General features: G+C 38.8%; 1 protein-coding gene across 2 annotated transcripts in view; it reads right to left on the reverse strand.

Moving 5' to 3' along the window:
* The window catches only part of LOC115224865 (DNA repair protein RAD51 homolog 3), a 246,069-nt gene that overhangs the window by 64,517 nt on the left and 165,540 nt on the right, over nucleotides 1-16,012 (reverse strand). Inside the window, exon 1 of one of the 2 annotated variants that reach the window (XM_036513573.1) lies at nucleotides 15,066-15,175. The exons of the other annotated variant lie outside the window; for it this stretch is intronic. The gene's annotated coding sequence lies outside the window, so the exon portion shown is untranslated. Of the gene's footprint in view, nucleotides 1-15,065; nucleotides 15,176-16,012 lie in introns of those variants that run through there. 2 annotated transcript variants of the gene reach the window in all.

Here is a 16,012-nt window from a genome sequence, read left to right on the forward strand (position 1 = left end):
CACACCACACACACACACACACACATACATACATACATATATATACATACATATATATATATATATATTATATATATATATATATATATATATATATATAGGCTGGGATTTCGTTATTTTCTTCCTTTTTTGCCATATACAGGTTACAAATTCTGTTTGTTTGTGGAGACTTTTTATTAGAAGAAATAGTGATTAATTTGACTGCTATTTCTAATATTTTCGGTATGTGGTTTTGAGCAACTTGTAATTAACCCTTAATTATAATTATTATAACCCTTACCAAATATGGTCTTTTCCATACCGATAAATCTACTAGGTGAAATTTATTAATTTTATTAAATTAATTATATTCCACCCTTTTTTGCATATATATATATATATATATATATATAATATATATATATATATATATATATATTATATATATATATATATACACACATATATATACACACACATGCGCATCTATAAACACACCACACACACACCTATGTGAATTAAACAAAAGGCTTCCATACAGTGAGTGTTCACTAATTCTAGATAAAAGGCATTGCTTGGTCCGTGGTTACTGTCTGCGACATTTGTTGTCCAAGGTCCCACACAGGAGGATAGAAAGAAAAACCACCCAGTTATGAAGCAAATTCACAATATCTCCATACAGCCATGCCATAAGCTGTGCTTATACACATCCATACCAGTCTCTTACTGTAAACAAAAACTAATATATTCGGTAGAGCTGTACTTGTTTGTCGAGTGTCTTGATTGACGATCCTGGTGAAACTGAAACAATTACACAGGGGAAGAATCATGTCAGTTATTTAAAACACAAACACATATATATATATATTTATCTATATATATATACTGTTATAGTCACTTTTTTTTACTTTTATATCATGCTAGTATATATAGACACACAGCCAAACACACACAAACTATAATGCCACAAAAATGTTGTCCGACAACTAAAACTTGGTCAGTGATGCAAAGATGCATAGGAATTGTGTCAATGAATGGGTGGTTGATGGATGATAAGAATTCTTTTAATGCTTTATATTATACAAGTACTAAAGGTGGTGAACTGACAGAATCATTAGCGCACCGGGTAAAATACTTAGCAGCATTTCAGGACGTTCTGAGTTCAAATTCCACCAAGGTTGACCTTGCCTTTCATCCTTTTGGGGGTCAATAAAATAAGCACCAGTTGAACACTGGGGTCGATGTAATTGACTCATCCCCTCCCCCAAAATTGCTGCCCTTGTGACAAAATTCGAAACCATTATACAAGTACCATTATAGGTGTGGCTGTGTGGTTAAGAAGCCTGCTTCCCTGCCATGTGGTCTTGGGTTCATTCTCACAGCGTGTTTTCTCAGACAAGTGTCCTCTATTATAGCTCCAGGTTGACAAAAGCCTTGTGAGTGGATTGGGAGGGTGGAAACTGAGAGAAGCCTGTCAGATGCCAACACTGCTGATGTTAACACCAACAGAACAGACTGCTTGTGAAATTAACATTCAAGTGGCTGAATACTCCACAGGCATGCATACTCTTAATGTAGTTCTCAGGGATATTCAACATGATACAGAAGGTGGCCCTTTGAAATACAGGAACTACTCATTTTTGCCAGCTGAGTGGACTGGAGCAACATGAAATAAAGTGTCTTGCCAGGTATTGAACTCAAGACCTTTTGATTGTGAGCCAAATACTCTAACCACTTAGACATAAGCCTTCACAGATGGCCACTACTATGCATAAAACAAAAGTCAATAATAGGTGCAGGAGTGGCTGAGTGATAAAAAGCTTGCTTCTCAAGCACATGCTTCCAGGTTCAGTCCCACTGCATGACAACTTGGGCAAGAGTCTTCTACTATAGCCTTGGGCTGACCAAAACCTTGTGAATGGATTTGGTAGGTGGAAACTGAAAGAAGCCCATCGTCTAGATATACATATACACGTGTGTCTGTACCCCACTATCACTTGACAACCAATGGTGTATTTCCACTCTGTAACTTAGCAGTTCGGCAAAAGAGACTGATAGAATAAGTCCTGAGGCCAATTTCTCCTACAAAGGTGGTGCTCCAGCAAGGCCACCATTAAATGACTGGAACAAGTAAAAGAATAACAATTGTATACACGTGTGTGTGTGTGTGTGTGTTTAATTAGCTATGATTCCACCACAGTGTAAATACTAATTTATTTTCTGAGTAAATAAATGAAATATTATTAATTTATGGTTTATATATATATGAAAAAGAAAAACGCTTAAGTGCAGACAAATGTCAACAAACAAACTAACACAGTAGAACTGACATTTGAGGATTCAGTGTAGCATTGTAGCAGACATCTGCCAGACTGGCGCCATAATTAATGAAATGAATGGAAGGAACATTCAAAAGATCAGGCAGAGGCGTGGCTGTGTAATGAGAAGTTTGCTTCCCAACCACAGGGTTTTGGGTTCAGTCCCACTGTGTGGCATCTTGGGCAGGTGTTTTCTACTATGACCCCCAGGTCAATTAAAGCCATGTGAGTGGATATGGTAGGTGGAAACTGAAAGAAGCCCATTGTATGTAGGAGGGGATGCTGAAAAGTTCCTGGTTTTAAGGGTATCGTGAAAGGCCTAGCTGGAGACCTAACTTTCCAAGTTCTTTTAAAAGGCTTAGAAAAACTGAAGGACCACTTCAATATGTGAATCTGAGAGGGAAATATGTTGATGGAAACTGAAGAAAGCCCATTGTATGTAGGAGGGGATGCTGAAAAGTTCCTGTTTTTAAGGGTATCATGAAAGGCCTGGTTGGAGTCCTAACCTTCCAAGTTCTTTTTCAGGGCTTAGAAAAACTGAAGGACCATTGCAACAAGTGTAAATGTGAGAGGGGAATATGTTGAATAAAATTATAATTAATTGATCCTGCTGTATTTTCTTTTACCTGAAACCAGGAACTTTTCGGCAACCTCTTGTATATGTGTGTAATAAAAAGTTTGCTTCCCAATCACATAGTTACACGTTCAGTTCCATTGTGTGGTACCTTGAGTATGTGTCGTTCTATTTTTTTTTTAAACAAGTAGGGTGTGATTCAAGGGAGATTTGTCTAGCCTTTATAGCATGTTGTATGTCTCCAGAGAGGTTCCTGGTTCGGTGCATTTACAAGTTGTTGCTTAGCCAGAGAACAACCCTCATCAAGTAGAAATAGAGTCAAATGTGCTCCAGCTGTGACCATCCTGTTGTATTTTCAAGCGCTGTATACCTAAGATCACATTATCCAGTGTGTTCCTTTTTATAACACAGTAGGATGTGAGGCAAGAAAAAATTTGCCTGCTATTTCTAGCATTTCACAGGTGGATCCTTGGCAAGGCTTAGCACTTGGTAACCACCTGAATCTGGGTGAAGTTGAAATCATGGGATGGAACATAACAGATGTAAATTATTTCAACAGATGGAGTGGCTGTGTGGTAAGTAGCTTGCTTATAAACCACATGGTTCCGGGTTCAGTCTCACTGCGTGGCACCTTGGGCAAGTGTCTTCTACTATAGCCTCGAGCCAACCAAAGCCTTTTGAGTGGATTTGGTAGACAGAAACTGAAAGAAGCCCATCGTAAATATGTATATATATGTATGTATGTGTGTATATGTTTGTGTGTCTGTGTTTGTCCCCCAACATCACTTGACAACCAATGGTGGTGTGTTTATGTCCCCGTAACTTAGCGGTTCGGCAAAGAGACCAATAGAATAAGTACTGGGGTCGATTTGCTCGACTAAAGGTGGTGCTCCAGCATGGCCACAGTCAAATGACTGAAACAAGTAAAAGAGTAAAAGAGATGAACTTACTGAGTCAATGATGAATATCATCAGATGCTGAGTGGATGAAGACAACAAACTGTCAATGGTCAGGATCAACCAGTTCAGTTAGCAAACTACTGCTATCTTAGGTAGTCATTTAGCTATTAATAGATCAATGTGACTAACTGATGTGGACAAGTCGCTCAACCAGATGGTAATGATTTTGAGCAGGTTGAACGACCATGCAGAGGCTTCCACTTTACCTTACGGTTGTGTTGCTATCCCCATCAAACAGATTTATACTCAAAGTAGCTTTAGATTTGACAAATCCATTTTTTTTTTTTACCCCAGATAGTTTATCTAGGACAGTAACAACAAACCTTCCTTTAACCTGGAATGTTTATCTAATTTCATTAATAACTCTGTTATTAGAGTGTCATTTACATCATCATCATCATTTCAGAGTTCTTTTACAGGGATTAGAAAAACTGAAGTAAGGCTGTAATAACTGTGAATCTGAGAGGGGAATATGTTGCATAAAATCCTAATTAACTGATTCTCCTGTATTTTCTTTTACCCAAAGCCAGGGACTTTTAAGCACTCCCTCGTGTATATAAATATATATATATATATATATATATTACAAAAGATGCTGACAAATTTCTGGCTTCAAGGGTATCGCAAAGTGCCTGGTTGGAGGCCTAACCATCTGTGTTCTTTTACAGAGCTTAGAAAAACTGAAGGACCGCTGCAATAAGTGTGCGAATCTGAGAGTGGAATATCTCTCTATATATAAATGGCAAAATGTCTGCGTGCGTGTCCTTTATACAAATCCACAATTTTTCAGTCAGAGGGCTCGCACTTTCTATGGTTGTTGAAAACCGTCCAAGGGTGGTCGTGACATCTTTACATTTCCCCAGTCACCCAGCAAAGCCATTAAAAAATCAATAGAAGTGACTTTTTTGTGAATTTTCTATCCAAAACCCAATCAAAATGCCTGAAACTTGATACGCCAATTGAATGCCAGCTAGCTGTATGTGATTGGTCGGAGATTTGGACAGTACTCGCGTGTATGTGCGCACGCACACAGCTATATATGCATGCACTAGCACTATGACCCGGCAACGCCGGGTCATAGTGCTAGTGATGTATAAAATCATAATGAACTGATCATCATCATCATTGCCACTGATGCTTGTGTCACCATTGCCATCTATACCACCACAACCACTACCACAATCATCACCACACCACTATCAGCATAGGTTGGGCAAAACTTCTTCAGGAAGTATTCTACGGTTGGTTGCCATTGCTGATGCCAAGCATTATTTTCCAAATAAAGTACTTCATTTTATTCCATATCTTTACTTGCAGAACAAACAAGCTACCAGATTATTTTCATTTATGTGGGACATAAGCATCACCACCATGGCCTCCAGGACTTATTCTATCAGTCTCTTTACTGAACTGCTAAGTTACAGGAATGTAAACACACTAACACTGGTTGTCTAGCCATAATGGGTGACAAATACAGACAGAAAGACACACACACACACATAAATATATACAACAAGCTTCTTTCAGTTTCCATCCACTATGTCCATTCACAAGGTTTTGGTCGGCTTGAGGCTATAGTAGAAGACACTTAGCAAAGGTGCCATGCAGTGGGACTGAACCCAGAACATTGTAGTTGGGAAACAAACTTCTTACCACACGACCACATTCAGGTCCCCTACCAGCATGAGTTCAATAGGTCTAAAGACTGTGTTGGGCTCCAATGTTTACTTTAACATGGCTTACACACACACATGTATATATACATATATATGCTTGTATATGTGTGTTTGTGTATATCATTGTCTCTTTGTATTGACTTCACATAATAGTTTAGAATGGTCATGAAGGCTGCATCTTTTGTTTCTAGTCTTCCATGAAAAACATGTCTGGTCATGGGGAAATATTACCTTGTTTGGAAACAGCTGAGGCTTGGCTCCAGGAAGGGCACCAGGCTGTAGAAAAATTTACAGAAAGACTTCTGCCCATCCCCACCACCCATTTCCTCCCAAATTTGTTTATTTTTGTAATTTTTTTTTGCCAAAAATTCCCGTTTTCAGATACAGAGGTTCCAGAAAATTGCCAAACATCGGCATTGTGAAATTTCCACCACCCCATTTCCCCACCAACTTCTTCAATTCCTATTTTTTTCCCCAACACTAAGCCTAAAACCCTAACCCTAAAACTGTAACCCTAACCCTAGCCCTAAAACTCTAACCCTAGCTCTAAAACCCTAACCTTAACCCTAAAACTGTAACTGTAAGTACTGAAATGTTTTGAAATTTTTGTCTGAATCGTGACGTCTGCATTTTTCCACATATTTAGAGAAAAAAAAAAAATTTTACAAAGATTTTTGGAAATTTTTTTCAGAATCATAATCTCCATGTTTTTCAGTATATTTTGAAAAAGAAATTGTGAAAAAAGTTGAAAATAAAGGAAATGGGGGTGGGGATGGTAATTTAGAAAAGTTGATTTTTGCCAATTTTTTTGCAGATTCATATTCCCTGTAGCCAAAAAGGTGGGTTTGTGTTGAAAAAAAATTTTTTTTAAAGGGTGGTTGGTGGGGGACAGGGGGAAGAAGGTTTGCCAAATTTGCCTCAACAAACTCTTTTCAACCCATGCAAGCATGGAAAAGAGGACATTAAAACAATGATGATGATGTTTTTTTTTTTCACAAATTCAAATGCTATACGATCTGATAAGGAAATGAGAGGATTTTTTTTTTGTGTTAATCATATGTTGATGGAGAGTTTTTTTTTTTTTTTGCAAGTTGATTATTAATCCTAAAGGAAGTGAATGGTGCCAAGCAAGAACCAAAACAAAGATATGAGAAACTTGAGATGTCAGATAACTTAACAAGTAAGATCTGGGTTAGCTGAAAGCTAATGTGCAGGAGACTATCATAGTTGAGATTAGAGTTAGCAAAGACTTAGCTTATCTGGGTATGGGGTAAATTAAGACTCAGATTAGCTGAGATTAGTGGTAGTTGACACTTTGATGTCTGTAGGAGCTGAACTGTGACTTCTCAGTGCTGTGTCATCTGTCGGTCTCCGTTTAAGATGAGGCAATGATCAAAGAGAGTGATTAGAGCCAGTTGTATTGTGAGGTTAGAGGTGAAATTTTAAGATTATTGCAAAACACTCTGCAGCAACAGCATGTTTTCTTTGATTAAGAGCAAAAGTCGGAGGCTCAAGGACAATACTGTTGTAATTCCGATCATAAACGATGCCGACTGGCACTCCACAGGCAATTGCTTCAATGACCCGGCAGGGAGCCTGTGCAGGAAACCATAGTCAGTTCCGGGGGAGCGGGGCATGGCTGCATAACAGAAACTTAAAGAAACTGATGGAAAGGCGCAGGAGTGGCTGTGGTAAGTAGCTTGTTTACCAACCACATGGTTCCGGTTTCAGTCCAACTGCGTGGCACCTTGGGCAAGTATCTTCTACTATGGCCTCGGGCCGACCAAAGCCTTGTGAGTGGATTTAGTAGATGGAAACTGAAAGAAGCCCGTCGTATATATGTGTATATATATATATATATATGCGTGTGTGTGTTTGTGTGTGTGTGTTTGTCCCCCTAGCATTGCTTGACAACCGTTACTTAGCGGTTCGGTAAAAGAGACCAATAGAATAAGTACTGGGCTTACAAAAGAATAACTCCCGGGGTCGAGTTGCTCGATTAAAGGTGGTGCTCCAGCATGGCCGCAGTCAAATGACTGAAACAAGTAAAAGAGTAAAGAGTAAAGAGTAAAAGCATCACCAGGAGTGGGATCTATGTCTTAATTTGACTCCATACAGGAAAACTCACGCATAACAGCTCAAGTTGGAGAGACACCTGATCCAGATTGATCCACTACTTCTACGCACTGAGGGGGAACAGCTCGGGTACTGCAGACATGGGGTTAGAGTGTTGCAGGAAAAAAATCATAAGATGGATTCCTCAAGCTGAGACAACCAGCAAGAGATTTAGGGATAAATCAAGAATGAGATGGTTGCCTAATATCCATAGTTTCAGTTGGTCATGCTAGAGACTCCAGCTGGAAAGTGTACGAACAACTGCTTCTGATAGGACCCTATGAAGGCAGTACCTGACCTTCCTAAGATTAATGGGCAGAGAATTCTTCCTAAGATTAAGGCGGCAAGCTGGCAGAAACATTAGCGCACCGGGTGAAATGTTTAATGGTATTTCGTCCGTCTTTACATTCTGAGTTCAAATTCCGCCGAGGTCGACTTAGCCTTTCATCCTTTCGGGATCCATTAAATAAGTACCAGTTACGCACTGAGGTCGTTGTAATCAACTTAATCCCTTTGTCTGTCCTTGTATATCCTCTCTATGTTTAGCCCCTTGTGGGCAATAAAGAAATAAGAATAGTGGGTAGAGAAAATGGATGGATGTATATATAAAAGAATCATGAAATGGCCCTTCAAGCTGAGCTAACCGGTAGGCGATCTAGGGATAGCCCATGAACAAGATGATTAAATAATGCAAATAGTCTCGGTCACGTTTGAGAATTCAGCCAGAAAGTGTAATGATGGTCGTTTTTGATAGAACCCTACAGAGGAGGTGCCTGAGAACTCTACTCCAAAAATTCTCTGAGGAATAGCAGGCAGAGAAAAGGAATGGATGGAACAGTTGGATTAGCTAAATCTTCATATTGCTCAGATTAGGTTAAGTAAGACTTAGGTTAGCTAGATTTGAAGTACCCGAAATGTAAGATTTAGGATTAACTAAGGCTTCAAAAACCTAAGAAAGAATGAGACAAGCAAATCAATTAAGGCTAAGAATTAGATAATTTAATTTCTAAATTAATCCTCTCTCTATCATAGTGATAAATAAGGTTGGTAGTTACTGCTAGTAATCTTGTTTTTAACAGGATGATATTGCAGGTAACATATTCAATATGAAAAAGAAAATTTAACACAGTACCATAAAGCTATGGAAGTCTCAGTGGCACAGAATAAGTCTAATAAGCATTTACAATATATTCATAATGGCTTCCATACAATTTCCATGCTCTCAGAAATTTTATATAAGGTTTGGATCAACACAAGGATATGGAAGCAGACACTTGTCTACTTGCCCAAAGTAATGCAAAACAGAGTCAAAAATGGAGCCCCATACATATTTGCAAAACAAAATTCATAACTACACAATCATATTGGTTGGATGGTTGGTTGGTTTGTTTGTTTGTTGGTGGGTGCTCAAATGACTCGATGATTTGTGATGTCTTATATAATCTCCAGTGCAGTGAATTGCGAAATCTGCAGTGGAAATGATATGGGAGATCAATACTAAGAAATCGGCAAGAAGCAAGAGCGAGGACTTTAATAGAAAATCCATATAACATCAAGGTCAGCATGAGGAAGAAGAAAAAGATTATGATCAGCATTCTCATAATAATAATAATAATAATAATAATAATAATAGTTTCAAATTCCGCAACTAGGGTAGCTTTTGGGGGTGAGGGAATGAGTTGATTACATCGACCCCAGTGTTCAACTGGTATTTATTTTATTGACCCCAAAAGGATGAAAAATAAAATCAACCTCAGTGGAATTTGAACTCAGAATGTAGCGGCCAACAAAATACCGCTAAGCCTTTTGCCTGGCATGCTAACAACTCTGCTAACTCACCACCTTTCTACTACTACTACTACTAATAATAATAATAATAATGATTTCAAATTTTGGCACAAGGCCAGCAGCTTCAGGGGAGGGGGTAAGTCGATTACATTGACCCAGTACTCAACTTGGTACTTATTTTATTGACCCCCTTCTACAGACACTTTTCAGCCCCTTGGATATCAGAGACTTGTGCACTTTATCTGACCGAAGATTAAAAGGTTTGCACATGCTTCACATTAAAGTGATCAGCAACAGAAAGGCCATCAATTCACACTATGGCCTAATGGTTAGGGCATTGAGCTTGCAATCATAAAATTCTAGGATCAATTCTTGGACTAGTCAGTGCATTATATCTTTGAATAAAGCATCTCTCGTAGTTCCTTTCTACTCAGCTGTAATGAGTAATAAGGGTGTTGGACTAGCTCACACCAGCTGTCACATCTTGTATGTACTGCTGGATCAATGGTGAGGGGTGGGATGAGAGTGCCTATGTCTACACAAGACTTTATGACAATCAGTGAAAGCATAATATAAGTTACCAATATTCGTCAGAATGGGTCCTGGCAAAATGATAATCATAATGATGATGGTGCAACCTCATTGATTTGCAATGCCGGCGACACTTTGAAGGCACCCGCTACAGTCTTGGAGTAGTTGGTGTTAGGAAGGGCATCCAACCATAGAAACCAAGCCAAAATCAGACTGGCGCCAGGTACAGCTCTCCTGCTTACCAACTCCAAAGTCAAATTGTGGAACCCAAGCCAGCACAGGAAGCAGAAGCTAAATGATGGTGATGATGATGATTAAATTTTTTCCACTATATGCATGAGGTATGAAATTTGTAGGAAGTGGGGGGGGGGGCTAATAAATTACATAGATTCTAATGCTCAATTGGTACTTATTTCATCAATCCTGAGAGGATGAAAGGCAAAGCTGACATCAGTGGAATTTGAGTTGAGAACATAGAACTGCAAAAGTGCAGCTAAACATTTTGTCTGGCATGCTAATGATTTCAGGCTATCTGAAAGAATTATTAATCTTTAGAGAAAATTAATTTAATTTTCATCATCAGCAGAAAAATTCTACTGTTTATTTGAGAAAATGTCTACTGGTTATTTGAGAAAAAAAATCTACTGTTTATTTGAGAAAAATTCTAGTGGTTATTTCAGAATATTTCTAGTGGTTGAGAAACTTTCGACTGGTTACTTTACAATATTTCTAGTGGTTATTTGAGAAAAATTCTAGTGGTTATTTGAGAAAATTTCTAGTGGTTATTTGAGAATATTTCTAGTGGTTATTGGAGAAAATTCTGGTGGCTGGAAATAATTTAAAAAGATCCTGTTTCCCCTGCACCTTGAGACACTAATTTGAAAAAACAGGATGATTATAAATGGAATGCTATAGTTGTGTATCTATCTCTTTGCACATGACGTGGCTGGCATTGCAGGTGGGTTCTGAGTTCCATCTCACAGAGTGGCACCTTGGGCAAGTGTCTTGTACTAAAGCCTGGGGCTGACCAAAGCTTTGTGACTGTATGTGGTAGACAGAAACTGAAAAAAGCCTACGCTGTGTGTAATGTGTGTGTGTGTGTGTGTGTGTATTTTTGTTTTTCTCCCACCACTTCTTAAGAACCGGTGTTACTGTTTACATTTACATGACTTAGCAGTTCAGTAAAAGAGATTGTAGAATAAGTGCCAGGCTTTAAAAAAAATAAGCACCATCTGAACGTGGCTGATGGCTAGCTTCCGTGCCGGCATCTACCAACCATGGCCGTTGCCAGCCTCGCCTGGCACATAAAAAGCACCCACTACACTCATGGAGTGGTTGGCATTAGGAAGGTCATCCAGCTGTAGAAACACTGCCAGTTCAGACTGGAGCCTTCCCAGACCCCGGTCAAACCGTCCAACCCATGCCAGCATGAAAAACGGATGCTAAACGATGATGATGATGATGATGATGATGAAGTACTGGGGTTGATTAATTCAACTAAAATCGTTCAGGGTGGTGCATCAGCATGGTCGCAGTCAGGTGACTGAAACAAGTGAAAAATAGAGATGACCTTACATTTTTAACACATACCCGAAAAATAAAAGGAAGGGTGAGAAACAATCAAGAATGTGTTTTGTAAAAAGTTGATGCAGACCCTAAATGTCTGGGACACCTCATTCTTAGACTTTGTTGACAAACAGTCATTGACCATTTGCTTAATTCTGCCAGCTGGAGTACCACTCATCCAGGAGTGGAGGATACTTATATTTTGTTGCCATATTTGCAGCTTATCAACATCATGAACCTGAATCAAAGTGGAGATGATGTTTTGCAAACAACTTGCACATGCAAGTGCTACCAGTCAATAACTCCGTATACCGGAAGCCAGCAAGTGTATGGGGTCATCAGGAGAGAATGCGCGCCGTTTCAGGGCCTACCTCTCAACAGCATCAATGCGCACCGGCCCCCCTCACTGATGAGGCCCCGCTTGCTAGATCAGCTGGTTATCAAATAAAGCTCAATATCCTTCTCGCCATCGCTCATCGTCTCTTTTTAACCAAATCCAGTGGCTAGCCTTCTCCACTGTAGATTGGATATCGGTCATGGTGGTATTGACTTTACGATGAGGTAGGCCTAGCGATAACAACAGTCATCTCACAGTGTCCAACAAACCCTCTACATCCAACTTCGATTGGAAAATGCTCTGCTTTCCAACTTGCATCTTCACATTCCTCGAGGAGGTTTACATAACGGTTAAATTTTCGAGCCCGAGCAGCGTCCATTTTATCTTCATGAGGAACCGTTAGCTCGACTATATTTACAACTTTCCTTCTTTCACACCACAGCAGAATATTTATATATAAATTGTGTAAGAACCATTTGCTGGTATGCCACAACGATGCATATATAAGATTAAATTCAGTTCTGAATTAAAAGCAACACTAGTGTTATGTGATATCTCCCCAATGAGGAAATGGCACGTAGCATAGGAGAGCAGATAGGTGACCACTGGCAGGAGCTCAAAGAGGAGAAAAGTTCCTCAATACTCTATCAACATTCTCATAGAGGTTCGGTTAATAACATGGATGCTAAAGTATTATCAATGCATAGAATAGACACAACACTTAGATTACAGAGGTGGGTAGGTGAACAAAGTGGATAGGTGAACAGAGCAGCTAGGATCTCAAAGAGGAGAAAAGTTTGTCAGTACTCTACCAACATGCTCAATTAGAGCATAGAGGTTCGGTTAATAACATAAATGATACAATATTATCAAAGCATAGAACAGACACAACATTTGTTAGACAGATTACAGAGGCCCCACACAGTAGTAGACAGATCAAGCCTTCTCAAAAAACATGAATGGAACAATAACACCTCATCACCACACTATGCAACAAAACAACAAAAGATAGAATAAGGAAAAAAGTCAGATACAAACAGTATAATACGGAAACCAATAGACACAAAAAACACACATACACATACTTAAGATGGAATGAAGGAAAGAATAAAGATTAAAAAAGTGAATGAATGAAAAAACTAAAATAAAGGGCATAAATAAATAAAGTTCAAACAGTAATCTAACCCATATACAGATATCAAATCACACAAACAAAAAACATAGACACACACACACAGATACAGATGTAAACACATTCTAAGATAAGGATACACAGCATAGAAAGACAAAATAGACTAAACAGGAAGAGACACATGGGATGGAGAGTCACCGAAAAGGCCACAGGAGGTGTAACAGAAGATTTTCAAAGGGCAATTAAGAATAATAAATCTGAAGTGAAGAACAAATGTATAGTCCATGTGTTTATTTTATATTCGTCTATGGTAACGCTAGGGGTATGCAAACAAGCTAGGCTGTATGACAGGCTGTATTTCTAGGCTGTATGACAGTTTACAACTAGTACTTATTTATCATATAATGATACTGACCAGTAAGTTAGCTTTTCAGGATTGCATCATGGTTATACCAATATAATGTAAGATAAATATAATAATTCTAGGATGGAATTTATGGATCTTTTCGGTTTGAACGGCAGTTTTTTAAAATAATTTCCACGTAACTAAACACTTTTAAACTTCGTATGCTGGTAGAATGTGTTTATAAAACATGTTTTTCTCTTCGCTTTATTGAGAAAATTCGATAGTTTGTAAGATATTTGTTGTTTTTTTTCTTCGATTTCTGCAATTTCAACCAATCAATGACGTCTATTGAGGTGAAAACATTCTGTGCCGTATAAATATGTCCCTCGGTTAAGAAACAGATTGGGTTTATTTACATTTCTGAAGAAAAAAAGATACCATTCCCGCCACCCCTAACCCTAAAACAGATTGAAATACAATAGATCGATACTAGGGTTATAATTATGGGTGACAATTTCATATGACACCGCTAGAAAAAACTGCCGTTCAAACCGAAAAGATCCGAATTTATAAATATTTAATACATCACTACGCGCGTTTCCACAAATCACACGATTTTGACACCAGAGTCGGTATCCTTGAGATTAGGACAGTATAGTCCGTATTATCCGTGGGCATCTGGTTGATCATCATCATTGATTCATTTCATCAGGAGATACTGCCTTATTGAGTGAAACACTGAGGGATGTTTATCCCCTGTGGCTAGTATGAAGGCCCGTCTAGCTTTGTAGAAGGGATAAACATCAATCTGTGATTCATCCAATAAGGCAGTATCTCCTGATGAAATGAATCAATGATGATGATCGATCATATGCCCACGGATAATACGGACTATACTGTCCTAATCTCAAGGACTCTGATGTCAAAATCATGTGATTTGTCGAAACGCGCGTAGCGATGTATTAAGTATTGTTCATCCTTCGTTTTGACTTGCAGGACTGTCATTTGCATCAGCTGGTTTTGTTTGTGAATTTCCGTAAATTTTTATTTATTTACATTTGTTTTAAAGTGAAAGTTGTATGTACATGTATATGAAATGGACGTATGTGCGAGAGAGAGAGGGAGAGATAGAGAGAAGGGGTGGGTTATCATGTATACGTATATACATAAATACATACGCATTCATCTATTTTTGTGAGAGACAGTGATGTTTAAGAGGCACTCTCTTTCTCACATACATACATACATACAAAAAAGGTGTCTGTGTCTGTATTTATGTACATGTACATGACAACACACCCCTTCACTCTTTCTCTCTCTCTCTCTCTCACACACACACATCCATTTCATACACGTACACATATTTCGCTTTAAAACAAAAGTAAATAAATAACAAAAAATTACGGAAATTAACGAACAACAATGATGTCTGCAAGTCAAAACGAAAGTGGCCTAAATATTTATAAATTTCATCCTAGAATTATTGGGTAGTTGTAAGGAATACGCAACCACCCGCTTTCGGCGTAACCCTAACTGTAAACACCGCCAATAATTGTTCTTCTTATATACAAATATATATAAATATATGTACAGGGATATTTTATTAATAAAGTAACAAACGCATGAGATTTCTAAAATGAAGCATGGAAACAGCGATTCAAGTATATCAGAAAAATTTCGAGTCTGAACTAAGAATGACAGAGATTCGGAAATGATGGTAAGCAAAAGTTTTGAAAGAACTCACTTGAAGATGGCGCCAAAATAGAGAACACTAATTGAAACACGTCATCAAAACGTGTGTAAAAGAGAAAGCAAGTAAGAACAGACGGCGCGTGTTTGGAGACAACATGAGAGAGAGAGAAGGAAATAAAAGGAAGGACGGAGGAAGGGAGAGAGAGAGAGAGAGAAATAAAAGGTAGGACGGAGGAAGGGAGAGAGAGAAAGCGAGAAGGGAAGAAAAAAGAAAAGAATAAAAACTAAGGAGGGAGAGAGAAAGGTTAAAAGAAGTGAGGGGAGAACAGAAAGGGAAGGAGAGAGAAAAGAGACTAAGATGGAGGGACATAGAGAAGAAGAAGAAGCAAAGAAAATAAAGAGAAGTGTAGGAAGAGGAAAGGGAGAGTAACGTAGAGGAGAGAAAAAGATGTAAGAGACACAGAGCGACATAGAACTGTGTCTCTGTATAGAGAGAGAGGGAGAGGGAAAGAGAGAGGTGAGAGGAATAATAATAATGTTTGTATATAGAGAGAGAAATAGGGAGGGGGAGGAAGATAACGTGACTGACACACGTCCAGGCAGAAGGAATAGGATAAAGGTAGAAGAAAGGGATTAAAGATAACGAATAAATTAGTGAAACGGAAGAATAAGAGGCGGTGTGGTGGGGAGGGGGGCAGTCAAGATAAGAGGGGAAAATCACAGTAGATGTAGTGGGGGTATATGAAACCCTTTCTAATTTTGGCATAGGGCCAGAAATTTTTTGAAGGGAGGCGCAGATTGATTACACCGACTCGAGTACTTGACTGGTACTTCATTTCATCGACCAGCGGCGAGCTGGCAGAACCGTTAGCACGCCGGGCGAAATGCGTAGCCGTATTTCGTCTGGCATTACGTTCTGAGTTCAAATTCCGCCGAGGTCGACTTTACCTTTCATCCTTTCGGAGTCGATAAATTAAGAACCAGTTACGCACTGGGGTC

Source organism: Octopus sinensis, linkage group LG26, assembly GCF_006345805.1.
Source record: "Octopus sinensis linkage group LG26, ASM634580v1, whole genome shotgun sequence".
NCBI lineage: Eukaryota > Metazoa > Mollusca > Cephalopoda > Octopoda > Octopodidae > Octopus > Octopus sinensis.